The 27229-nt window shown below is 36.3% G+C and overlaps 1 protein-coding gene across 5 annotated transcripts in view; it reads left to right on the top strand.

Moving 5' to 3' along the window:
• The window catches only part of ENOX1 (ecto-NOX disulfide-thiol exchanger 1), a 555783-nt gene that overhangs the window by 65043 nt on the left and 463511 nt on the right, over positions 1-27229 (top strand). Inside the window, exon 1 of one of the 5 annotated variants that reach the window (XM_027591385.2) lies at positions 23379-23476. The exons of the other annotated variants lie outside the window; for them this stretch is intronic. The gene's annotated coding sequence lies outside the window, so the exon portion shown is untranslated. Of the gene's footprint in view, positions 1-23378; positions 23477-27229 lie in introns of those variants that run through there. 5 annotated transcript variants of the gene reach the window in all.

Raw genomic sequence — 27229 nt, 5'->3', positions numbered from 1 at the left:
CATCTTGGATTACTTCTATATGTTTTGGCTCATTTATTCATTACAGATTTATAGCTGTTTCGACATCACTTGTTGAAAAGATTCTACTTTCTCTGTTGAATTCTTTTGGTGTCTTTACTGGAAATTAATTGGTCACATATGTCCACATATATTTCTCAATTCTTTATTCAGTTTCATTTATTTATTTGTCTATCCTTACATCAGTACCTTATTTTCTTGATCACTGTAGCGTTTTTTAAAAATTTGAAATCAAGTTCTGTAAATTCTTCAACTTTGTTCTTTTTAAAGATTATTTTGATGACTGTAAATCCATTATGTTTTCATACAAGTTTTAGAAATAGCTGTCAATTGCCACAAAAATTCTGCTGAGATTTTGATTGGGATGGCATTGAATTTATAGATCAATTTTGGGTAATTTGACAGTTTAATATTATTGGGACTTCCAATTCATGAGCATGCAACATGAAATATCTCTTCATTTACATAGGTCTTTATTTTATTATCTAATATTTTGTGGTTTTTCAGTATGGAAGTCTTGCATATTTTTTCATTATATTTATTCCTGAGTATTAATGTTTTATGATGCTATTATAAGTGTTATTTCAAATTTCATCTCCAATTATTCATTGCTGGTGTATAGAGTTGAGTTTTATGTAGCAACTATCAACTCAACTTGCTAAATGAATTTTTGAGTTACAGTAGTTGTGTGTGTGTGTGTGTGTGTGTGTGTGTGTGTGTGTGTGTGTGTGAAGTAAAATGGTTTCTTTGGCTCCAAACATCATGATTGTTTACAGAGGAAATCTTAAAGAACAGTGTACAGGATTCTCTTCTCTCCGTATCCTTGCCGCCATTTGTTTTCTCCTGTCTTCTTAGTCATTGGCCATTCTAAGACATCTCATTGTGGTTTTGATTTGCATTCCTTGATGATTAGTGATGTTGAGGACCTTTTCATGTACCATACAAATTTTAGGATTTTTAAAAATTTCTATGAAAAATGCCATTGGAATTTTGATAGGGATTACATTGAATCTGTAAAATGTATGGACAGCTTAACAATATTAATTCTTCCAGTCTATGAGCACAGAATTTCTTTTTATTTGTGTCTTCTTCAATTTATTTCATCAATGTCTTACAGTTTTTAGTATATTGATCTTTCATCTCCTTGGTTAAATTTATTCCTAAGTATTTTATTCTTTTTGATATTATTGTAAATGAGATTGTCTTCCTAATTTCTTTCTGATACTTCATTGTTCATGTAGAGAAAAGTGCTTGATTTTTATATACTGATTTTTTTATCCTGCAACTTTACTGAATTCATTTATTCTCATAGTTTTTTGGTGGAGTCTTTAGGGTTTTTGATATACAGTATAATATCATATCATCCATAGATACAGTTTTACTTCTTCCTTTCTAATTTAGTTACCTTTTATTTCTTTCTCTTGCCTAATTGCTTTGGCTAGGACTTCCAGTACTATCTTAAATAGAATGGCAAGAGTAGGAATCTCTGTTTTGTTTCTGATTTTAGAGGAAAAGCTTTTAGCTTTTCACCATTGAGTATAATGTTAGCTGTGGGCTCACCATATATGGCCTTTATTATGAAGGTATATTCTGTCTATACTGTTTGTTGAGATTTTATCATGAATCTTTAATTTCTTCAAATGTTTTTTATGTATCTGTTGAGATATAATTTTTTATACTTCATTTTGTTAATGTGGATTGTTTTGTGGATTTTGAAACATCCTTCCATTCCTGGCATAAATCCCCATTGATCGTAGTATGATTCTTTCAGTGTACTGTAGAATTCAGTTTGCTAATTTTTTTGAGGATTTTTGTATTTCTATGTTCATCAGGGATATTGGCCTGTATTTTCTTTTCCTGTAGTGTTCTTGTCTAGCTTTGGTATCAGGGTAATGCTGGCCTTGTTAAATGAATTTGGAAATGTTACCTCCTCATCCATTTTTTTGGAAGAATTTGAAAAGAATTAATATTAATTCTTCTTTAAATGTTTGGTAAAATTTACCAGTGAAGCCATCTGGTTCTGACCTTTTGTTTGTTGGGAGGTTGTTAATTACTGATTCAGTCTCCTTATTAGTAATTGTTCTGTTCAGATTTTCTGTTTCTTCATGAGTCAGTTTTATTAGGTTGTATATTTCTAGGAATTTATCCCTTTCTTCTAGACTATCCTAATTTGTTGTCATATAATTGTACATAGCAGTCTCTTACAATCCTTTGTATTTGTATGATATCCGTTGTAATGTCTCCTCTTTCATTTCTAATTTCATTTGTTTAAGTACTTTCTCTTTTTTTCTTGGTGAGTCTAGCTCTATTTTGTCTATTTTTTTTATCTTTTCAAAAAACCAGTTCATTTTAATTACTTTTTAGTCTCTATTTCCACTCTGATCTTTGTTATATGTTTTATTTTACAAATTTTGGGCTTACTTTGTTCTTTTTACTAGTTCCTTGAAGTGCAAAATTAGATTGTGTTTTGAGATTTTTTTTTCTTAATGAAGGCGTTTATTGCTGTAAACTTTTCTCTTAGAACTGTTTTGCTGTATCTTGTAAGTTTTGGTATGTTGTGTCTCAATTTTTCTTTATCTTAAGATTTTTTTTTTATTTCTCCTTTGATTTCTTCTTTGATCTATTGGTTGCTCACTAGTATGTTGTTTAGTCTCCACATATTTGTTCCAGTTTTCTTTCGTAATTGATTTCTAGCTTCATACCATTGTGGTTGGAAAAGATGCTTAATATGATTTCAATCTTCTTGAATTTATGAAGACTTGCTTTGGGCCCTAACATATAATCTGTCTTGGAGAATGTTCCATGTGTGCTTGAATGTATTTTGTCGCTGTTGGATAGATGAAATGTTCTATGAGTGGTAGGTCCATCTGATCTAATGTGTAGTTTAATGCTAGTGTTTCCCTATTGATTTTTTGTCTTGTTGATCTATCTATTGTTGAAAGAGGGGTATTGAAGTCCCCTACTATTATTGTATTGCTGTCTGTTTCCCCCTACAGATCTGTTAATTCTTGCTTTATATAATTAGATGCGCCTCTATTGGGTGCATAAGTATTTACTAATGTTTATATCCTCTTGATGAATGGACCTCTTTATCATTATATAATGACTTTGTCTCTTCTTACAGGTTTGGCTTAAAGTCTGTTTTGTCTGATATAAGTATAGCTGTCTCAGCTTTCTTTTGATTTTCATTTGCATGGAATATCTTTTTCTATCACTTCACTTTCAGTTTATGTGTCCTTAAAGCTGAAATAAGTGCCTCATAGGCAGCATATAGTTAAGTCTTTTTTTTTTTTTTTTTTTTGTCTTCTTCTTTTTTTTGGTCCATTCAGTCACTCTACGTCTTTTAATTGGAGAATTGAGTCCATTTTAAATTTAATTATTGATAGGTATAGGCTTATTGCCATTTTGTTCATTGTTTTCTGGTTGTTTTGTGATTCCTTTGTTCCTCTTATTCCTTTTTGCTTTCTTCCTTTGTGATTTGATGATTTTCTGTAGTGGTTTACTTCGATTCTTTTCTCTTTATTTATTATTATTTTTTGTATGTACTGTAAGTATTTGTTTTGCAGTTACCAGAGGCTTACATAAAACATGTCATATTTAAAACAGTCTACTTTAGGTGTGCCTGGATGGCTCAGTCATTAAGTGTCTGCCTTTGGCTCAGGTCACAATCCCAGGGTCCTGGGATCGAGCCCCGCATCAGGCTCCCTGATGTGCGGGAAGCCTGCTTCTCCCTCTCCCACTCCCCCTGCTTGGGTTCCCTCTCTCACTGTGTCTCTCTCTGTCAAATAAATAAATAAAATCTTAAAAAAAAATAAAAGTCTACTTTAAGCTAATGAGAACTTAACTTCAAATGCATGCAAATGCTCTACATTTTTTTCAGCCACTCCCCACATTTTGTTTTTGATATCACAATTTATATCTTTTTATCTTGTATATCCATAAGAGACAATTTGTATCTTTTTGTGTTTTATATAGCCCTGTCTTTGAGTTCATTGATCCTTTCTTCTACTTGATCTAGTCTACCATGGAACCCCTCAATTGAATTTTTCAGTTTAGTTCTTGTATCTTTCAGTTCTGTGATTTCTTCTGGCACATTTTAATACTTTCTGTCTTTGTTGAACCTCTCACTTTGTTCATGCATTACTTTCTTGACTTTGGTTAGCATATTTATGACCACTATTTTGAACTCTATCAGGTAAATCACTTATCTCTGTTTCATTAGGATCTGTTTCTGGAAATTTATCTTATTCTTTTGTTTGGAACATATTTTTATGTTTATTCAGTTTACTTGGCTCCTTGGCACATTAAGATTGTTTGTTTGTTTATTTATTTATTGAGAGGGAGCATGTGAGTAGGGTTGGGGGATTGGGGCAGAAGGAGAGGGAGAGAGAGAATTTTAAGCAGGCTCCATGCTCATCATGGGGCCTGATGTGAGGCTCAGTCTCATGACCCTGAGATCATGATCTGAACCAAAATCAGGCTTCAGATGCTTTAACCAAATGAGCTGCCCAGGTGCCCCTAAGATTTTATTTTAACTAATCTCTGCACCCAATGTGGAGCTTGAACTTACAACCTGGAGATCATGATTCACATGTTCTACCAACTGAGCCTGCTGGGTGCCCTGGTTTCTGCACATTAAATGAAGCATCCACCTCTCCTAGTCTTGAAAGAGTGGTCTTGTGTAAGAGGTGAATCTTGTCAATTAGCCTGGCCCAAGCTCCTTGTTGTGTCTTAAACCTTTGTGATTGTCCAAGCTGCCTTCTTTGTTCTTCGTCTCCCAGCAGTTGAGGGTGTACCAAGACTTGTCAGTGTCCCAAAGGGGAAAACAACATTCAGTACTTATATGGAAGCTGATAGAAAGCTGGACCCTCAGGTAGCAGCTAGGAAAGTATATAGTTAAGCCCTTTCTAGGGACAAATTAGCAGATGAGTGTTTTTGCCTGCTCCTTCTGCACTGGGTCCAAGTGTATAGTGCCAGGGAGTAGGGGTGCTTCTGTTGCCCATTAATAACTACTGTTTTGTTTGCTACAGTCCTATAGGACTCATGAATGCAAGCCCCATTAGCTAGCAGAGTCAGATGATCCAGGTTCTGTCCCCTGGACAGTAGCCACAAAAGTTAAGGTGCCAGACTTGGGTACAAGATTTTCTAGGGTGATAAAAGTGACTTGGAACTGGCTAGAAGGATAAGGCGAGGGGTATATCTACTAGCTTCCCCAGTTTCTAGGGAGGGTAGCCAGTTCCTTAGTTTTAAGAAATTATTTTCTAGCTTTTTTTTTTAGCATAGATATTTCATTTTAAACCATTATTATTTTTTAAGGTAAGCTTTTCTTAAAGCTACATATTTTCCTCTAAGTACTCTTCAGTTAATTTCACAAATTTTTATATGTTGTTTTCATTATTATAAAGTTTTAAGTATTTTTCTAATTTCTCTTATGATTTCTTCCTTGGACTCAACTATTTAAAAGGGTGTTGCTTAATTTCCAAATAATTGGATCTGAATTCCTAGACCACTTAATATTGATTTCTAATTTAAATTATTTTAAATATTTTTATGTAAGTATCATACATATTTTGTATATTTCAAAATTTATTGAGATTTGTTTTATGTTCTAATATATGGTATATTGTATTGAATATTCTTTAAGGTAACTGACAAGCATGTATAATGTGTGAATTCTGTGTTGTTGACTTTAGTATTCTATGTATATTTTAAGTTAAGTTTGGTAAATAGTGTTGTTCAAACTTTACATACTATTTTTTCTCTATTTTTATCACCTCCTGAGAGATTTCATAAATCTCCAGTTATGTGTGAATTTTTCCATTTTACTCCTAAATACTATCAGTTTTTTACTTCATGTATATTAAAACTCTTAAGTGCATATATATTTGGATTGTTATTTTTTATTAATGAAGTGGTCCTCTATGTCATACCCCTTTGTTATTTTAAAATAACTCTATTTATCTAGTAATATCCATTGGCTTAAAGTAGTTTGATATTTATATAGCCACATTAGCTTTCTTTTGTGTCATAGGACATGATGTATGTTTTTTCCATTCTTTTGTTCAACCTGTGTGTTTACATCTAAAGTGCATCTTGTTTATAGAGCATGCAATTGTTTGCTTCCTTATCTAGTTTGACAGTCTGTGCCTTGTAATTTGATGATTTATTCTATGTATATTTAATGTAATTATTGATGTTTGTGTTTGTGCAACCTTGCTATTTAGTTTTTATTTCTTCCCTCTATCTTATGTTTTTTTTGTTCCTTTCCTCTTGTCCTTTTTTAGCTAATTGAATATTTTTGGCATCCCATTTTATACCCTCAACTTTGTATTTTCATTTTTTTAAGTGATAGAAAACTTATAATTGGAAGTCCTATCTATTCCCCAGCTGTAATCAGTGAAAATGGAAACATTTACTGCTAAAGAGGTCTGAGATTTAGAGAAACAAATTTGGAGAACACCTATAAATTAAATAATGCCCTGGTAAAGCATAAACAGCTTTTTATTTTCTTTTTAAATCTATCTATCATCTATCCATCTATCATCTCCATTCTTTTTTAATAGCTTTTCTTTTATTTGTATCTCTTGAATTATTTTTTAATAATTGCTCTAGAGATTGCTCTAGAGATTACAATATTTAGTTTTAACTCATTACAAACTACCTTCAGTTAATGTTATAAAATGCATATAGAATGGAAGAACCTTGTAACAGTATGTTTCTATTTTCATCCTTCTTTGCCTTTGTGCTATTGATGTCTCATATTTTTCTTCTATATGTTTTAACACAGAAATGTTGCTATCACTGTTATTGAATAATACTACTGCTTTGCATTAGTGAACTGACTTAAAAATCAAGCTAAAGAGGTAGTATTTTATATTTATCCATATATTAATTATTTCAATCTTTTTGTTCTTTTCTATAGATTTCAATATCCAATATATAATATTTCAAATGATGTCAGTACTATTTCTCTTTAGCCGAAAAACTTCTTTTAGTCTTTGCTGTTATGCAGATCTGCTGTAAATGGTTTTTGCTTATCTAGAAGCAACTTCATTTGCCTTCATATTTGAAATGAAATGTACTGAAAGTTATTTTTCCCAAATACAGAATTTTAGTTGTTTTTCTCTCAGCACTCTAAAAATGTCATTCCATTGTCTCCTGGCCTTCATTATTTCTAACGGTAGATGTGTTATCATTCTCTCCTCTCTTCTTCTTTCCTCTCCTATCTCTCCTCTTCCTGTGTGTGTGTGTGTGTGTGTGTGTGTGTAGACTGTTTTTCATTCATTTTGCTTTTTTATATTGTAAATATATTTTTTTTCAAGCTGTGTTGATTTACCATTGTTGTTTTTGATAAACTTTGTAAAATTTTCTGTCAGTGTTTTTTCTGTAGATAATTTTCCTGTTCCAATGTGTCTCTTTTGCTCATCTGAGATTTCCAATTACAGGTTTGTTAGACTACTTTGTGATTACCCTCAGTCTGTTGAGACTCTGTAATAATAATAAATGTATTTATTTCTGATTTCTATGCTTTAGTTTGGATGATTTCTGTTGACCTCTTTTCAAGTTTATTGATTTCTTTTTTGTGGCCCATCTGCTGTTAATTCCATCTATTAAAAGTTTTAATTTGAGATATTGTGTTTTTCATTTTAGGATTTCTATGTATCCTGTTTTTACAGCTTTCCTGGAATAATAGGAAAGACTTTTCCTATTATTCCCCATCCAGTCATTCTTTTTATTTTTTTTAATTTTTTTTAATTTATTTTATTTATTTATTTTATTTTTTTTATTTTTATTTTTTTAAAGATTTTATTTATTCATTCATGAGAGACAGAGGGATAGAGAGAGAGAGAGAGAGAGAAGCAGAGGGAGAAGCAGGCTCCCAAGGAGCAGGGAGCCCGGTGCGGGACTCGATCCCAGAACCCTGGGATCATGACCTGAGCCGAAGGCAGACGCTTAACCATCTGAGCCACCCAGGCGCCCTTTTTTTTTTTTTAAAGATTTTATTTATTTATTTATTTGAGAGAGAGAATGAGAGATAGAGAGCACGAGAAGGAAGAGGGTCAGAGGGAGAAGCAGACTCCCTGCTGAGCAGGGAGCCCGACGTGGGACTCGATCCCAGGACTCCAGGATCATGACCTGAGCCGAAGGCAGTCGCTTAACCAACTGAGCCACCCAGGCATCCCCCCCATCCATTCTTTAGACCTCAATTCTCTTACAGCTCTTGTAACAGCTTTATCATAGTTATTTTAAAGTTTTTTGTTTGCTAATTCCAACATCAAAGTTGTTTCTGTTGCCTGAATTTTCTCTTGTCTGTCACATTTTCTTACGTATTTTTATGTCTAGTGGATTTTTGTTACATACTAATACCGTGGATCTGTTGTAGACACTCTGTATTATGTTATTTTCCTCTAAATACTTCTGAGGACAGTATTGCAAATGAATGAAAATTGTGTTGGAGCAGCCAGTTATGTTTCATAATAATCACATTAAACTTTTGGAGGTTTGGTATTAGGCTTTGTTAGGTTAGGTCTATTCTGGTTTTGCCTTTAGTCCTAGAACAAATTGGATAAACAGGACCATAGTTTTTTTTCTTCTAAGTTGTGACCCTTCTGTGGTGTCACTGGAAAGCCCAAGTTGTTTCCCAGGCCCCACTTAAGTTAGCAGGACTTGAATTGCAAATTTTGTTTCCTTTGAGATGAGCAGCTGTCAAAATCGATTATTTGGTTCTTTCTGTGTTCCATTGGTTGGTTTTCTCCTGTGCTCTTTGAAGTATTGCCCCATGCATGCACAATTAAGTAATCAGCCAAGGATTTATATGCAGATTATAGGTTTCATGTTTTCCTTCTATGGATTTCTTGTTTCCTGGGTCCCCATTCCAACCCTGGGCACTTTTTGAAGTGCTCTATCAGCCTCAGACTCTGTTCTCTGATTCCTCAGGTTAATAAGACTGTGGATTTCTGCTTGAATTCTATCTACACTGCCCTAGGGGAAAAGATGTATAAAAGTAGATCTTACCGGTGTGGTTTCTTTCTTCCAAAGGTCAGCTCTCCTCTTTGTTTGGTTTCTGTTCAGTGCCTTCAAAGAGTTGTCTTTATATTTTGTGTAGTTTGTACTTATTTTCAGCAGGAGGTTTAGTCTGAAAAAAGCTACTCCACCACTATTAGAAGTCAGAACTCTTCTTAAGGTCTTGATTGCTGAGTTTAAACTATTTGTAATGATTTTAATTACTGTTATAGCAGGACTTATTTCTGCCATCATATGCACATTTTATATTTACTGTTTTTTTTTCTTTTTGTTTTTACCCCTCTTCTTTTCTAATTTCCTTTGAGTATATCAAATTTTCTTTCATTTGTTTTAAAAATACTCGATTTTTATTCTTTAGATGATTTTCCCTAACTTGTTTTTCATTTTTTTATCAATATCTTAATTGTTATCCATGATCTTCCCAGCAAGAAAAGTACAACAGTACATATACCTTTGGTATTTTTCTCCATCCCTGTCATTCTGGTATTGTAGAATTTTAGTTCTTTGTTCTCAAGGATATTTTCTTCAGGTTTGAGCATGGGGAAGGGATACAATAGCCTGTTATAGTTAACCGTTTTGCTATTAGTTTACCGTTTTGTATATAGCTTTTTAAAAATAAAATATATTCCATTTGATACAGGGTCATTTTTTAAAATGTAAAACTGAGAAACTAATAAAGAAACAGCTTCTAAAGAAAGGCCAATATAGAATTGTAAACATAGTGTATTTTTTATAGTCAGTGATTCCTTTTTGAATAAACATAAAGGGAAGATGAAACAGTCTTCATTTTAAATTTAAAGTAAATTCTCTTAACTCCTAGCATATCACCTCTTTATTATAAGTTTTCCTTTGAGTGTCTCAGCTACTGAGTAAAACTCTATTGAGAAATAATGTTGAGATATTCTATAGATCTCAGTTAAGAATAGGCTTATCACTGGGCTTTTTGACAGTAGAAGAAATATGTGTAACATTCCCAGAGAAGCCTAAAAGAGGTAACTGATAATACCATCCAAAGCTACCTGGATTTATAGTCCTGATAAGTGGTCTCTACTCAGGGGAGCAACCACATTTCTGGTTACCCATAAGTGAAGAGGATAAGTCAAAAGAAAGTGAATGGAACAAGAGAAAGAAGTTAAATTGTTGGGTGGGAACAATTATTCCAGACTCGTGTATCTATAGAGGAGTGTATATTTGTACATTTGCTTGAGGAAGGAAAAATTTGGGAGGAACGCTACCCATTTCACTGTGTCTTCTCACCTATTCTTCTGCTGGGTTTGAAGTTCTCTGAGAGGTTTGTTAGGAACTGGGCATGCCCACTTTGAAATCTCCTACCAGTAGTTTTCTAGCTATGCCAGTGGATAAATTTAATCCTTCAGTAGCATGTTAGCCAGCCCTTTTGACAGCAAATATAAATAAAGCCATGTTCTCCAATCAGATTGAATAGTAAAACACTGATATCTTTATCCCTTATTTATCTGCTTCATTTGCCTTCTTATTTTGTTTGGAACTTCAGAGTGTTATTTGTCAATCCTTGAAAATCCAACATTATATTTTTGTACCCAGTGAGTTTGTATTATGATGAAAATGATAACAGTATTTTAAAGCACTAAAAAGCAGTGCAAACTATTCATACATGCAACAATTTGGGTGGATCTAAAGGGAATTATGCTGAGGGAGAAAAAAGCCAATCTTAAGAGGTTATGTAGTGTATGATTCTATTTATATAACATTCTTGAAATGGCAGAATTCTAGAGATGGAGATTACATTAATGGTGACCAGGGGACAGGGATGGGGTAGGGGAGCAGATAAGAAAGTTCCTTGGTAGGGATAGAATTTTGTATGTTGATTGGCACGGAGGTTACATGGATCTGTACAGGGGAGAAACTTACATGCAAACACAAACACAAGCACATGGTAAAGCTGGTAAAATCTGAATAAGATCTGACTAAGAGTATTATATTAATGCAGTTGTCTGGATCTGATAATGTACTGTAGATGTTACCGTTTAGGGGAAGCTGAGCTACAGGTACACAGGACTCTCTACTATTTTTATAATCTTCTGTGAGTTGATAATTATTTCAAATAAAAAGTAAAAAAAAAAAAAAAACAACTGTGCAAATACTGTCAATCTAAATTCCTCCTCACCTAAAAGATAACAAGCAGGGGATGAGCTAGAACTTACAAAGCGGGACATGCTATCAGAGCCTTTGCTGCAATATATTTTGTCTCAGCTAAAGTCATGACACAAATAATCTTGAAAACCCGAGAAAATATCCTAGTAAAGAGTGAATTTTTAAAATTCATTTATTTCTTGCTAAAGGTTATTTTTTTAGCTCAAAAGCAGAATTTATTTCTGTCCTTACTGGATGAGATTGTTGACTGCCTTGCTTCCTGGTTTAAAATCTGACTTATGAAACTTGCACTCATTTGTGAATATAAAAATACATTTTTGTTTACCATTGGTTCTAATAAAATCAAGTGCTTTTTAAAAACAAGTGATTGTTTTGAGGGAAAGAAGTTCAGACTTAGGAACAATTAATGGTTTTCGTAATTATTATTCACTGCACAGGTATTAACCAGTGTTCGCTCTTTAGTAGTAATATATACTTTAAGCCCCTAAATATTCAAAACATGAACTAATTTTTCTTCATTATTGAAATCTCTGTATGCAAACCTAGTAGCATTTGAAAGCTAATCTCCCTATGTGCCAGAGTAATTACAGCAAAGTAAATAATCTCCAGTGTTCTTATTCCCTATAGAAATGGTTTAATATCTTATCTTTCAAAACTGGTTTTCGGCTCATTCAAAAAGCCTGAGAAAAGTTCGTTAGTATTCAGAAAAGGAGTAACTTTAAGAAAGCTCTGGGGCATATCTCCCCTCTAGCTACTGCTATTGTACTGGGGTACTTTCTCCATCAGAGAAGGAGAAAGCAAATCTCCTTGCTGCTGTGCCCTGGTGTGTGTGTGTGTGTGTGTGTGTGTGTGTGTGTGTGTGTGTGTGTGTGTGTGTGTGTGTGTGTGTGTGTGTGTTCGTTCCTCTGTAGAGCCTCAAATCAAAACTCTGAACCAGAAGCCACTGTGTGTGTGTGTGTGTGTGTGTGTGTGTGTGTGCGTTCGTTCATTCCTCTGTAGAGCCTCAAATCAAAACTGAACCAGAAGCTACTGTGTGTAAACGTGAAGTGATTTGTTCGGTTTGCTGATCATTCCAGAGGTGGCATTCTGCCATCAACTCCTTTCTAAACCAATGCCCTGGGGTGATGTCAGGGGTCACCAGGCTTTTCCATGAGATGTTACATAGAGGTTCTGAGGGACTATGGTGATTTCTTACCCACTGGGATTTTTTTTCTCCCTGACGAGTTTTGTGGTGTTTGTCCCTGTGTCTGTATGGGTTCCAGAATGAGTCATTATGCAATTGCTTCCCAAGTTATAAGGCAGTAATGAGTTCTTTGCTTCTGTATCTGAAATGTTGGATATCAGGCCTCAAAGTGCCAAAAAGAGTCTTGCTTTTTAAAACCGTGAAATTGTTTTTCACAGGTCTCTTTACTAGTGTATGGGTTGGAAGCTCTGCATTTTTTCCCCAAAAGGTTAAAACTGTGAGCAGAGCTTCTCAGCATGGATGACTCATGTTCCTTCTAGAGCAGGATTATTGGGAGACATTTTGTTTTGAATAAATATATCTTTAGTGAAATGTGCAAAAGACTTGACATGTGCTACTTGCAGCTTTCAGCCTGTTATAATTTTGTGAAAAGTGCGGTGTTGATTGAAATTTTCTATTTTTGGTCTTGGTGTTAAGATAGTTTTTGTTTTACTTTTTGCCTCAATAAAATACAAGGGGAAAAAACCCAACTATTCAGTTTTATGAGTATGTTGTTTTGTATTAAAATTGTAATTTTTTAAATATTCAAAGGTGCCTTTTTATAATATAGTTTGTCCAAGGTTTTGTTCACCATCTATTTTGTAACCACCAAGTTTTACATTTTGTTATTTACACTGTGACTTGGCATTCTACAGAAGTTCTGATACGTTGCCGGCTACTCTAGGAATTAGGGCCTGTATTTCCAATTTTATATTATTATTGATCTTTTCTTGGCTCTTAAGATAGCTCCTTGGTCAAGACTGCATATGTTTACTGAAAGCTATTTATATAGGACTTCCCAGTCTTAAATAATGGTTGCCAAAAACAAAAAGGGGAGCTTTTAAAAATGAACCAACCAACAAAACATTATTTGTGACAGCACATCACTGACATGAAGTGAAAATTTTGGTGAAAACCAGTGAGATCAGTAGGGCTCCCTGGTGACCCATGGATTTCTTCCAAATCTTCTCCTCCTCGGATTTCTCTAGTCTGCTTCTCTTCTGCTTTACCATCACTCTACTGCTTTACAGTGTGGTTTGAATGTTTTCTCTGCCTTGTCTTTTTTTCTCCCTCTTCCTTCTTTGCCCTGCCAAATGTGCATGTTCTTTATGGTTCTTTCCCTCAACCCTGACTCAACCCTAACTGAGCATCTGTAGCTCAGCTTTACTTGCTTTCTGAGCCTTTCCTGAGCAGGGCAGAAAGAACAATAGGAGCTTCATTTCCAGTAACCTCTGGGGCCCCAAATCAGTCTTGCTCTGCAATAGGCCAGGTGTTAGGGTGAGTCGTGGTTACCCACATCCACACTGCACTGTATCCCTACCCCAGAGGCTGCTGAATCTGTGCCTTCTGTGTGTGAACCAGAGCCTCTGTTGGACCCATCCCTTTGGATGGAACTTGGATATTTCACCCAGCTCTTGCTTGTTCTGAGAGGCTGCACTCTGCCTTTCTGCTTTTCAGTCAGTGGCAGGGGATCTGTTCCCATATGGCTAAACTCTCTGATGGGAAATGCCTACTGTTGAGCCTGGCCAGCTAGATTAAACTTAAAGCATTGGCCTGAGTAAACCTGAATTTGCTGTGTCCCTTAGAACATGGTAGTTGAACAACATCAGGGTTAAGCCCTGAAGTTCAGTCACTTTCCCAAATTCTGGCCCTACCTAGTCCTGGCCACCTTTGCTCTCCCAGTGGACTGTTTCCTGTTCGGGTGTGAGTTAAAACAGGCCCTTCTCCCCACCTCCCTCTTCACCCACTCTGAAGGCTTCAGCAATGATCTCCATTAGGAAAAATTTCCTAAGCTCCAACTCTGTATTTTCATCTGCCTGGTGGACCCCATCTACTTATGTTCCTCTGGTACTTTAAGCTCAATGTGTGTCTGAAATTGGACTCTGCCTTCCCACTCATACTAGTTCTTCCAGTAGGCTTTCCCATTATTTCCTGTAATGGCACTACCATCTATCCTTTATTCTATGCCAAAACCCTGGGAGTTATTTTCTTTCTTTTTTTTTTTAATTTTGATTTTTAAAAAATTTATTCTTGAATATTTATTTATTTTTATTTTCTTTCTAGTGTAGTTAACATAGTGTTACATTAGTTTCAGGTGTACAATATAGTGATTCAGCAGTTACTCTGTGCTCTTCACGGTAAAGTACTCTTAATCCCCATCACCTATTTTACCCATCCTCCCACCCACCTCCCCTCTGGTAACCATCAATTTGTTCTTTATAGTTAGGAGTCTGGGTTTTTGATTTCTCTCTTTTTTCCTTTGTTCATTTGCTTCTTAAATTCCACATATGAGTGAAGTCACATGGCATTTGTCTTTCTCTGACTGGCCTATTTTGCTTAGCATTATACTCTCTAGATCGATCCATGTTGTTGCAAATGTCAAGATTTCATTCTTTTTCATGGCTGAATAATATTCCAGTGTATGGGGGCGGCACTTTTTCTTTATCTATTTGTCATTCAGTGGACACTTGGACTCCTTCTGTATCTTGCCTGTTGTAAATAATACTGCTATAAACATAAGGGTGCATATATCCTTTTGAATTGCTATTTTCATGTTCTTTGGGTAAATACCCAATAGTGGAATTACTGGATCATATGGTAGTTCTATTTTTAACTTTCTGAGGAAACTCCATATTGTTTTCCACAGTGGTTACACCAATTTTCATTCCCACCAACAGTGCACACGGGTTCCTTTTTCTCCATGCCTCACCAACACTTGTTTCTTGAGTTTTTGATTTTAGCCATTCTAACAGGTAAGAGGTGACATTTCATTGTGGTTTTGATTTGTATTTCCCTGACAGTGATCTTGAGCATTTTTCCATGTGTCTGTTGGCTATCTGGATGTCTTCTTTGGAGAGATACCTGTTCATGTCTTCTGTCCATTTTTTAATTGGATTATTTGTTTTTAAGGTGTTGAGTTTTATAAGTTCTTTATGTATTTTGGATACTAACCCTTTATCGGATATGTCATTTGCAAATATATTCTCCCATTCAGTAGGTTGCCTTTTACTTTTATTGATTGCTTCATTTGCTGTGCAGAAGCTTTTCATTTTGATGTAGTTCCAATAGTTTATTTTTACTTTTGTTTCCCTTGCCTGACTTATCTAGAAAAACTTTGCTATGGGTAATGTCAGAGAAATTACTGCCTGTGCTCTCCTCAAGGATTTTTATGGTTTCAGGACTCACATTAGGATCCTTAACCCATTTTGAGTTTATTTTTGTGTATGGCGTAAGAAAGTGGTCCAGTTTCATTCTTTGGCATGTAGCTGTGCAGTTTTCCCAACACCATTTTTTGAAAAGACTGTCTTTTTCCCATTACCTATTCTTGCCTCCTTTGTTGAAGATTAATTAACCTTAGAATTGTGGGTTTATTTCTGGACTTTCTATTCTGTTCTATTGATTTATGTGTCTATTTTTGTGCCAGTACCATACTGTTTTGATTACTACAGCTTTGTAGTATAACTTGAAGTCTGAGATTGTGATATCTCCACTTTTGTTTTTTGTTTTCAAGATTGCTTTTGTTATTCGGGGTCTTTTGTGGTTTCACAGAAATTTTAGGAATGTTTCCTCTACTGTGAAGAATGCTGTTGGTATTTTGATAGGGATTGTAATAAATCTGCAGACTGTTTTGGATAGTATAGACATTTAATATTCTTCTACTTCATGAGCACGGAATATCTTTCCATTTCTTTGTGTCATTTTCAGTTTCTTTTATTGAAGTTTTATAGTTTTCAGAGTATAGATGTTTCACTTCTTTGGTTAAATTTATTCCTAAGTATTTTATTATTTTTGGCATAATTGTAAATGGGGTTGTTTTCATAATTTCTCTTTCTGCTGCTTCATTATTAGAATATGGAAATGCGACAGATTTCTGTACATTGATTTTTGTATCTTGCCACCTTATTGAATTCATTTATCAGTTCTAGTAGTCTTTTGGAAGAGTCTTTAGGATTTTCTATATACAGTATCATGTGATCTGCAAATAGTGAAAGTTTTACTTCTTCCTTACCCATGTAGATACCTTTTATTTCTTTTTGTTGTCTGATTGCTGTGGCTAGGACTTCTAGTACATTGTTGAATGAAAGTGGTGAGAGTGGACATCCTTGTCTTGTTCCTGACCTTAGGGAGAAAGCTCTCAGTTTTTCACCATTGAGTATGATGCTCCCTCTGGGTTTTTCATATATGGCCTTTCTTATGTGGAGGTATGTTCCCTCTAAACCTACTGTGTTGAGGGTTTTTATCATTAATGGATATTGTACTTTATCATATGCTTTTTCTACATCTGTTGAAATGATCATATGGTTTTCATCTTTTCTCTCAATGATGTGACATATCCCATTGATTGATTTGCGATTATTGAACCACCCTTGCATCCTGGGAATAAATCCTGCTTGATGGTGGTGAATGATTTTTTAATGTATCATTGGGCTCAATTTGCTAATATTTTGCTGAGGATTTTTGCATCATTGTTCATTAGAGATAATGGCCTGTACTCTTTTCTTTTTGTGGTGTCTTTATCTGGTTTTAGTATCAGGGTAATTCTGGCCTCATTGAATGTATTTGGAAGCTTTCTTTCCTCTTCTATTTTTTGGAAAAGTTTGAGAAGAATAGGTATTAACTCTTCTTTCAGTGTTTGCAGAATTCAACTGTGAAGCCATCTGGTCCTGGACATTTGTTTGTTAAGAGTTTTTTGATTACTGATCCAGTTTCATTGCTGATAATCGGACTGTTCAAATTTTCTATTTTTCTCTGCTTCAGTTTCAGTAGGTTATATTTCTAGGAATTTATCCATTTCTTCTGGGTTGTCCAATTTTTTGGCATATAATTTTTCACAATATTCTCTTACAGTTTGTATTTCTGTGATGTCAGTTCTTTCTCCTCTGTCATTTCTGATTTTGTTGATTTGTGTTCTCTCGTCTTTTTTTTTTATGAATCTGGCTAAAGGGTTTACCAATTTTGTTGATCTTTTCAAAGAACCAACTGGTTTCATTGATTGGTTCTAGTTTGGCGGGGGATGAGCAGATGGAGGGGAGGAAGAGAGAGAATTGTAAGCTGGGTGTGGAACCTAACGTGGGGCTTGATCTCACGACCTTGAGATCCTGACCTGAGCCAAAATCAAGAGTCAGATGCTTAACTGACTGTGCCACCCAGGTGCCCCACATTGTTGGTTCTATTACTTTTTGGTTTCTACATTTATTTCTGCTCTCATCTTTCTTATTTCCTTCCTTCTGCTGGTCTTGGGTTTTTTTTGTTCTTCATTTTCTAACTCCTTTAGGGGTAAAGTTAAGTTGTTTGAGGTAGGTAGTTGCTTCTTGAGGTAGGCCTGGATTGCCACAAATTTCCCTCTTAGAACTGCTTTTGCTGCAGCTAGGAGTCATCTTTTACTGCACCTTCTACCTCACTTCACATTTAGCCAATTGCCAAAACATCAGTTCTTCTTTGTTGTTTTTCCTGTGCTTTTATAACTCCTCATTCTTATTCCTTCACCCTGTACTTTTTTGCTTATTCTACTGCTTCTGTTTGAAATGCAGTTTCTCCTCACTTTTGCTTTTTTAAAACCTGGTTGTCCTTTAACAGCTAGTTAAGATGCTTTCCTTTTCAAAATAATCTTCCCTGATGTGCCTAACTGGAATTATTCTCTCATATATTAGTTTTTTAAAAAACCATATTTATCATTATTTATGTTCCTATTGTATTTTTTCTGTTTATATTGTATGCAACTGAAGTAGAGATATGGGTGTGCTTATATTTATGTGGTTTACCATTATAAGTCTAGAGCATAAAAATTTAAACTGTATCAAAACCCTCTCAGAACTTCCTAAGTTGGTTCCTGCACTGCAGGCATCAGCACTGCCTGCCGTGGATATTCTATGTGCTCTGTAGCACTGCTTTATGTTTTCCCCAAACTCACATCAACCACCTTGTTGTGTTTGTGTTTACCTGCAATGGGTAAAAATTGCCCATACTGTAGAAAATGTCTTTATAATCACCCCAATTATTTTCCCAGCTGAGCTCAAACAACCAGAAAGCTGATACAGAAGGAACCAAAAGAAGTCCAAAAGCAAAGAAAATGGTGTAACTAGTTTGGAAAAAAGTTTGGTTCCTCAAAAGTTTAGACATTCAGTTACAATATGATGGAGCAATTTTTCTCTTAGGTAGTACACCCAAGAGAAATGAAAATATATGTCCCCACGAATGCCTATACACAAATGTTCATAACAGCATTACTCATAATAGCTAAAAAATTGGAAACAACCCAAATGTCCATCAACTGATGAATGGGTAAACAAAAACTGGGATAGCCATATGGTGGAATTTTATTCAACTATAAAAAGAATGAAGTACTGATACATGCTACAACAAGGATGAACCATGAAGACATTATGCTCATTCACTGAATTCTTTCACAGAAGCCAGCCACAGAGGTGATTCTCTTTATATGAATTGTCCATAGTAGGCAAATCCTTAGAAACAGAAGGTACATTAGTGGTTGCCATGGGTTGTGATGGAAGTATGGCGAGTGACTGTTGATGGGTATGATGTTTCTTTCCGGGATTATGAAAGTGTTCTGGGATTAGATAGTAGTAATAGTTACATAACTCTGAATATACTAAAATCCACTAAATCATACATCTTAAATGGTTAAATTTTCATGGCATGTGAATTACATCTCAGTAAAGCTATTATTAAAAAAAAGAAGGGGTGCCTGGGTGGCTCAGATGGTTAAGCGTCTGCCTTCGGCTCAGGTCATGATCCCAGGATCCTGGGATCGAGTCCCGCATCGGGCTCCCTGCTCCTTGGGAGCCTGCTTCTCCCTCTGCTTCTCTCTCTCTCCCCCTCTCTCTCTCTCCCTCTGTCTCTCATGAATAAATAAATAAAATATTAGAAAAAAAAAAGAAGAAGGGCACCTGGGTGGCTCAGTTGGTTAAGCATCTGCCTTCGGCTCAGGTCATGAACTTGGGGTCCTGGGATTGCCCGGAGGCAATCTCCCTCCTGAGCAGGGAGCCTGCTTCTCTCTCTCTCTCTCTGCCCCTTCCCCCTGCCTGCTCACTTGCTCTCTCCCCAACCCTCTTTCTCTCAAATAAATAAAATCTTAAAAAAAAAAAAAAGAGAGGATTAGAGAATTTAAAGGTAGAAGGAGAAAGGGTTTAAATATGTTTCATTGAACCAAGGTGGGCCCCTCTGACTGGTTAAACTGATGAGATGAGGAAATGAAGGCTCAGAGAAATTAACCCACTTAGGATTTCATAGTGTGTGGTGGGGATGACTGAAGGAATCATTATTCAAAACACATGCTTATTCCACTAATGATGTTATCTTCTCAGAAGGGCATATAGTTCATATGAGATATGTGTGGTGAACATATTGCTCAAGGAGGCCTGATGACTCTTAGTTTGAAGTCTGGACTTGCTTAGGATAAAGCCCCCTCACCTTGTCTGCCTTCTAGTGCCTTAAATAGTGCATAGATGTGTGTGCTATTAATGCTTGTGATCGGCTTACTGTGTTCCTGTATTTTCTTTACTCAAAACAGAGTGGTTGTTGGTCATCCCTGTGAAAGGAGAATGGTTGGGGCTTATGGTTAGGGGTGCCTGTAATTTCTTAAATGCACCATGTGAAAGACAAAATGTACCAGACTATTCAGGAGAAGATTTTACTCAAGCTGTTGCAAAAGAGAGAATGTTCATTAATGAGGACTGTCTCAAGAAGAAGAACCCTTGGGTTTCATAAAACAGGGGACTCAGTGAATAAGGGTCTATAGAAGTGGGTCTTAGACTAGGAGAAGGCAGGGCCTTCCTTTGTGGTTAGCCACTGCTTCAGCCAAATCTTCTCCAACATCATCAATAAGTTGAAATGATACATACTTCTGCCGGTGTTATAAAAATGGAAGCAATCTTGAAGTGGTACTTAAGGTAATACATTGTTCTCTTTCTACACAATTGAAGTGAGACTCATGTACCTATTGGTAGTCAGTTTTAAAGGAAACTAGAAGATGTCAGGAGAGTTCAAGAAGGGGAAGGGGCTGACTTGTGTGAACCAAGTCCCATAGGTAAGTAAGTATCCTGACAGCATGCCTGCTAAGCCAGAGCCACAGCCAGCTTGGAAAGCATAAACTCAGCATGAGAGGAACTTTGGAGTAAGGTGATGGAATGATTTTTCATAAGAGCTGACGGAGTTATTTTTGAACATAAAAGTGGTAAAAAAATCTCACATTTAGGGTCGTTAAGACTGATTTTGTTCCAGCACAGACTAGTTCAATAACAAATTAGTCTTTCCTAGTGTTTTTTTTTTTTTCCCCTTAGCCTAATTTCCATGATTTTACCATATGGAAACTCTGACTTTTATAAAGAACTTGCTCCACTGAGCAAGCTTGGTGCATTTTTCAAATTTTTTTTTGACATTAACAGCTCTGTTTCTCAATTAGCAAAAGGAATAAAGTTGATTATGCATATCCATGGGTGACAATTTACATCTGATTAGCCAGCTCTAAGGTAAACATTAAAAGGTCACTATAAATAACCTTTACTTCTTTTGTTTTCAGAAAGACCAGTCAGAATTCCTAGCTTTGTCCTGCTCCCCAAGGTTGAAAGACCCCATTTTAAAATGATGGACTTAAATATTGGGTAATAAAATCTGTAGACTTTAAAGTTTAGTTAGTTGACATTTTGTTTGTTGCATTTTTCTAACCATATTCTGATTTCCATCTGTTTTGTGAGAACTATTAGCTAATCATAGACATTAAAAAAAGAAAAAAGGAACATATGTAAAGACTTGCAACATGTTCTGGTAACCTATTCATGGGTTTATCCTTACAGCCAAAAGGTCTTTCAGCTTTTTTTTCTGGCTAAAAATAGGCAAACTGTCAGAGAGAGGGAGAGAGGAAATTAGCCTTACCTCCTCTATTATAAAAATTAACAGTTCATCCTTTTTTTTTTATGCTCACTGGAATCAGAATAGCTGATGGCTTGTGTATGAGAAAGATTCGGAAAAGTGTTCGTTGTGCAGGCAGTAGGTTTCGGTGGTCCTTTGGTATTTCGTTATTTGGGTTTGGCAGACCTGTAGCAGATGAACCCCAGCTCCTAGTTGGCAGTTGTGAGCGTTAGTTACACTGGCTGTGCTTTTAGACATGTGACCCTGCTCCTCAGTCCATTCATGAACACTGTTTTTGTCTTCTTTCTCCATTTTATGCTTTCTTTTTCAACAACGGAAACAGTTGTACTGTTGGTAATTTTTTAATTATAAAAGTACACATGTTCATGGTAAAAAAAAATTGGATAATATGAAAAGGTATGAAGAAAAAATGTATAGTCCTACTTCTCAGAGATAATGATTATTTCCATTTTGATAAATATCCTTCCAAGTGTGTGCTTGTTTTTTTTTCTGTGTTTATAAATAAATATATTTTAACAGAGGTACATTGTTTTTAACCCAATTTTAGAAGCTTTTGTAACATGTTATGCACAGCTTTCTATTAAATTAAATATGCATATATCTTTCATTTTGATGGATATATGGTATTACAATCTAAAGATCCACTATATTTTATTAAGCAACTCCCTGTTGATGGACATTTAAGGTACTCTCTAGGATAAATTCTGGTGAAAATTCTGGGTCGTATTTTCTGATACTCACTATTAAACTACTTCCCAGGGCTCTCCTATCAATGGTATTTAACAGTGCCCATTTTCTCATACCTTTAGTAACAGAGTATTTTTTAAATTTTTGTCATTATGATATGCAAAATACTACTTAAAATTTAAATTTCCTTGATTTGGGAGTGTGAAAATTTTACATAAATTTAGAGGCACTCTGTGAACCTGTTCATGTTGTTTATTTTGCTTTTTCTCATAGAAGGTTTGTATTTTGTATTGGTTCACAAGAGTTCTTTATATATTAGGGAGATGAACCCTCTGTCATATAAATGAACTTACTTTAAAATAAATTAAGTGCCAGGCAATGGGACAAATATGGATTTTTCTCAATTTGTTGATCAATCTTTTGGATTTATAGTATTTTTTCCCCCAGAAAAGCTACTTATTTATTTAGTCAAAATGTGTTAATCTTTATAGTTTTTGGCTTTAAAATCATACTTGGAAACATCTTCTTCCATTAAGATTATAGAAATTATCCCTTGAATTTTCCTTTTGTTCTTCTGTGACTTTTTTAACATTTAAATATTTAACCTATCTGGACTTAATTTGGGGGCAGATACTTGGTAAGGATCCAAAATTATAATTTCTCCGTGTTTAACTCATTACCCCAGCACTGGTATTTCAGAGTCTACTGCTTTTCCACTTTCAGCATACACAAAGTCCCCATGGGTTTTTGGATCTAATTCTGCTTCCTCTGTTCTGTTCTACAGATCTATTACCTTGATACTAACTCAGAGATGCAAAAACATTTGATCATGGAGCAGGGCTAACTTTGCCTCACAGAGTTAGGTGGAGAATATTTGAGGAGTATTGAGAATGATTCCTAAGTCTTCCAGGAGGTGACCCTTGAATGAACTATAAAGAGGTAGCAGGAGTAAGCCAAATGAGGGTCAGGTTGGGGTAATGGGGAAGAGCATTCCACGCGGAGATGTTAGCGTGAATGGTCTCAGAGGTGAGAAGTAGCAGGACGTGTGTGTGTGTGTGTGTGTGTGTGTGTGTGTGTGTGTGCACGCGTGTGTATATGTTATGTGAAATATGAGGCAGATGTCATGAGAAATGAAGTTGTAGCCGTGGTCAGGTGCCTAATGCTTAGGGTTCTTTCAACTATGTAAGAAATTTAGATTTTTCTCAGATGGCAATATATTGTTCAAGTGTTTTAAGCCGAGGCCTGACACTGTCTGGTTTGAGTTTTAGGGAGATTTTCTTTCTCTTTTCACAGGTACGATCTATCCTAGAGAAATCAGCCTATAGGTGAGGAGACCACTAGACATTTCTGTAGTCATCCAAATAAGGGGTGACAGGGACCTGAACCAAGGTGGCATCACAGAGGGAGGAAAGAGGGCCCAATGAGAGGCCTGTTTTGGTGAGCTGCATGAAGGCTGGTGGATGACTGGAAGACTGAAGAGTGGCTCCAGTTTTCCCAGCATTGGTGAGTAGCCTCAGGTTTCTAGACGCAGAGGAGACAAGACTGTCCTGTGAAGAGGAGGTGTTGGCAGAGTAACTTGGTGGCTTTAGGAGACTGACAGAGATGAGGGAACCATCTGACCCAACAAAACTGTTGGGCCTCCAGCAACGTATGCCATTTGAAGGCCATAGACAGAGTGTTCATGTTGTGAGTTTTGCACTCCCAGATTCTATCTGAACCAATGCCTCTGGCTTTTCCACAGGTTACATACACGTCGTGGTGGTGAGCTCCTGCCCTTCTGCTCTACCTCCCCTGTGGACAAGCTAGGAGCCTAGAATTTTTTTTTTAAGCTACATATTTAACCTAGTCACTGTGAGACAAGTTGCAGTTTCTGTTTCATACATTATCTGCATCAGCAGCTAAATTTCTAGATATGCTTTGCAGATGATATTTGAAGCTAGCTGACTTTGAATAATGATGACCCTGTAAAAGTAGCCATAAGAAAGACTCGTTGGAGCTGACAGAAAATCTCCTCACAGAAGCCAGGGAAGAAATGCTCCTTGCGAAATTTTCCTTTGCTTGTACACACTAGTTGGCCTCTCTCAAATCAAAGGAAGAATTAATTTTGCTAATTGGAAGACTATTTCTAATAGATTCACGCCTGATCTGAGTTACAATGTGAAGAGCAGTAAGGGAAGAATAAAATGCATAAGATTTGTGCCACTGAACTGCCAAGTGTGTGTCATTAAGTAAGGAAATATGGGTAGCATAGTCACCATCCTCAATTTATATTTATTGAACACCATGATGTTCGAGGTCAGGCTTATAAATAGTCACTTGGTCAGGTTGAGTACACTAATAATTTATGCTGAGCAAGTAGAAGAGGTTACTAATTTTGTTTTCTTTACAATCTGTGTACCTCCTAGGCAGATCATTTTTTTTTTTAATCTGCTTGTCTTTTTTTTTTTTAACTTATTTATAAGCAAGGCTGGCTGTTCTGCCAAAAACAGAGTGTTCCAGATATAAAACCCTCAGAATCCCCTTCCTTACCCCAAAGACTTTACATTCCAAAGAGAGAGACGAGGGTAGATTGGTCAATAGCTTTGCAAAATCTCAGGTTCTTCTCTTCCTAGCTGAAGTCCACTTGACTCAGAATTGCTGAGAAAGGGGGCATGAATGTTCTGGCCTGGAATTTTTTGTGTGTTTAAGCTACAGCCTGGTGCATTAAGTGTTACCAGGGTGGAATCCAACCTGTTTTCTTGGTCTTCTCATTGGAAGCCAGGAACAGATACACAAACAGGTGGGCTGGGAGTTGGAGGAGAAGCCTTGAGCAAAAGCAGAGAGCATGGAGAACTGCAAAAAGTGGAAGCAAAACAGAAATGCATTGTGGTAATGAATCCCGTGAGTGTGTATGTATATACAGCTATATATTCATATTTATATTAATATCTTCATGTGTGTATAAGATCACAAAAATTTTTTGATGCAGAATATACATCTTATGTAGGTTGATTTATGGACACAAAAGTGAATAAAAAAATGAATATTGCAATGCATAGCCCTAAAGCAGTCCATCTGAATGGTAATGAATATCTGGCTCTTTTGAGGAGCTGATTTTGTCATTTTCTCTTAAATGCAATTTAGCTCCTATTTCACACCATTTTTTTATGGTATCAGTGGTATCCAATAAGTGTCAGCTTGTCAGTGATGGGAATCAATCCTTAATAATTAAATGTGCACTTTCTACCTATGTTCATTAAATACCTAACACAATCTTCCAGTTTAATTTTCATTTTGTCGTTCTTCTATTTTGCCAGATCTTCTTCCTCCTCAATTCATCTTCTAACATTTGCATTCTTCAGAGCTCTGAACTTGTTCTCACTCTTCACAGTGGTCTGAGTCATTTTTATTCATCTTTGTGCCTTCCTGGCCTATTGAGTAGTTTTGACTCTTGGGGTGGATCCTGATAGCTACCCACCAAAATCCATTCTACCCTTGTCCTAGATACACATGGCTCTAGTGTATTTCCCAGCCTTGCTTGTAGGTAGGTGTCGACGTGAGTGAGATTTCTCCAGGGGAATGTGAGTAGATGTGATGCGTGCCCTCTTTAGAGCTGGCCCGTAGAAAGCCCTACAGGTGCTCCTCTCTGAACCTTCTTCCTCTGGCTAAGTGGGATGGATGCTGCTATTGGACAGGCTCTTGGAATGACTGTCTCCCCACCCCCATCTGAGTTCCTTGTATCACCACGGGAGAAACTTCTTACTAAAGCCACTGATTTTTGGTGGTCTGTTAATAACATTGAGTCTGCCCTAAATAAGACACCTCCCAAACCTGTATGTCTTTACCTAGAGCCCAGGTCTTTTTCCTAACTGAGATCCAAACTTCTGTTTATTGGACATGTCATGAGTGATGTCTCCCAGGTATCTTAAACTCACCTTGTCTAAAACCTGACTGACAACTGTCCTCCTCTCTCTGGCCCCGTCCGTTTCCACTGTTGCTTTCTCTGTAACTAGTAAGCCCAGCCAACCGGATACCAACTGACATATTTGGGAGTCATTTTTGACTGCTCTTACTGCTGCATCCCTCAGTCTAGGGGTCAGCAAATTTCAGTCTCAGGCTAAATTTGGCCCGTTTGCCTGTTTTCTTATAAATAAATGTTGGTATGCAGTGACACTTGTTCACTTACATATTGTCTGTGTCCCCTTTCTCACCAAAACACCAAAGTTGAGTAATTGTGGCAGAAACCATATGGCTGGCAAAGCCTAAACTTTGTTGATCTGACCCTTATGGAAAATTTTGCCAACCCTGGTCTAGTCAATTACCGAAGTCTGTTAATTCTGTCTTCTTAATATTCTTTTGAACCCATCCACTTCTTTCCATTTCCACAGTCATTCCTGTCCTTGTGTGGACTGCTGAAGTTTCTGTGTATGTCCTCTCACAGTTTTATAGTCCATTCTCCATATGGCAGCCAAAGTCATCTTGCTACAAGGGAAATGTTGAAGATCCATTTATTGATACTCTTAGCCTACTCTACTAATACAGCTCTCAAATCTATATGTCTTTACCTACAACCCAAGTCTCTCTCTCTTTAAACTCAGGTTCAAATATCACCACCTTGGTTAAAGTCCTTCAGTGACTTCCCATTGCCCTTAGAATAAAATAGCTGAGGCCCAGCCTTGCCTCCTCACTTAAACCCTCGCCATCTTACCTTCTTTCAGTGTTTAGTTGCATTTTGTTCTCCCTTGTCTCTGGGCCTTCTCTTTCCCACATTCCCCTTTTACCTGGTTAAGTCTCATTTATCTGCCCAGGCCAAAACATAAAAATACTTTGTCTAGAAGACCCTTCCTGATTTCCAAATGAGGTCTGATCTCCTTCCCATATACTCCCATAACACCCTGTGTTTCCTCTGTCATTACAGTTACTATACTTACTTGCCTTATTATTTATCTCTCTTCTTCCTGCTGACTGTAAATACTGCAAGAGGAGGGGCCGTGTCTGTATTGAGTCTTGCCGAATATCCAGCATCCATCATACTTGGGACATGGCTGGCAGATTGTGGAACAGCAATGTGGGGTAATACCAGCTCACATTTGCTGCCCGTTCCTCTTTCCAGGAACTTACAGTAAGAATGCTTTTTTTTTTTTTTTTTTTGAGTAAAGATTCTAATTGAATTAGTTAAGTTCAAAGAAAACCAGTGATTAAGGGAGCAAGTTATGAGATAGGTAGACTTGGTTGGAGAGATGAATTCTATAGAATATAGGAGCAGAGGAGCCTGGA

This window comes from Zalophus californianus, chromosome 3 (assembly GCF_009762305.2).
Source record: "Zalophus californianus isolate mZalCal1 chromosome 3, mZalCal1.pri.v2, whole genome shotgun sequence".
Lineage (NCBI taxonomy): Eukaryota > Metazoa > Chordata > Mammalia > Carnivora > Otariidae > Zalophus > Zalophus californianus.
The sequence above is the reverse complement of the archived record's forward strand: the minus strand, read 5'-3'. Positions and strand labels throughout refer to the sequence as shown.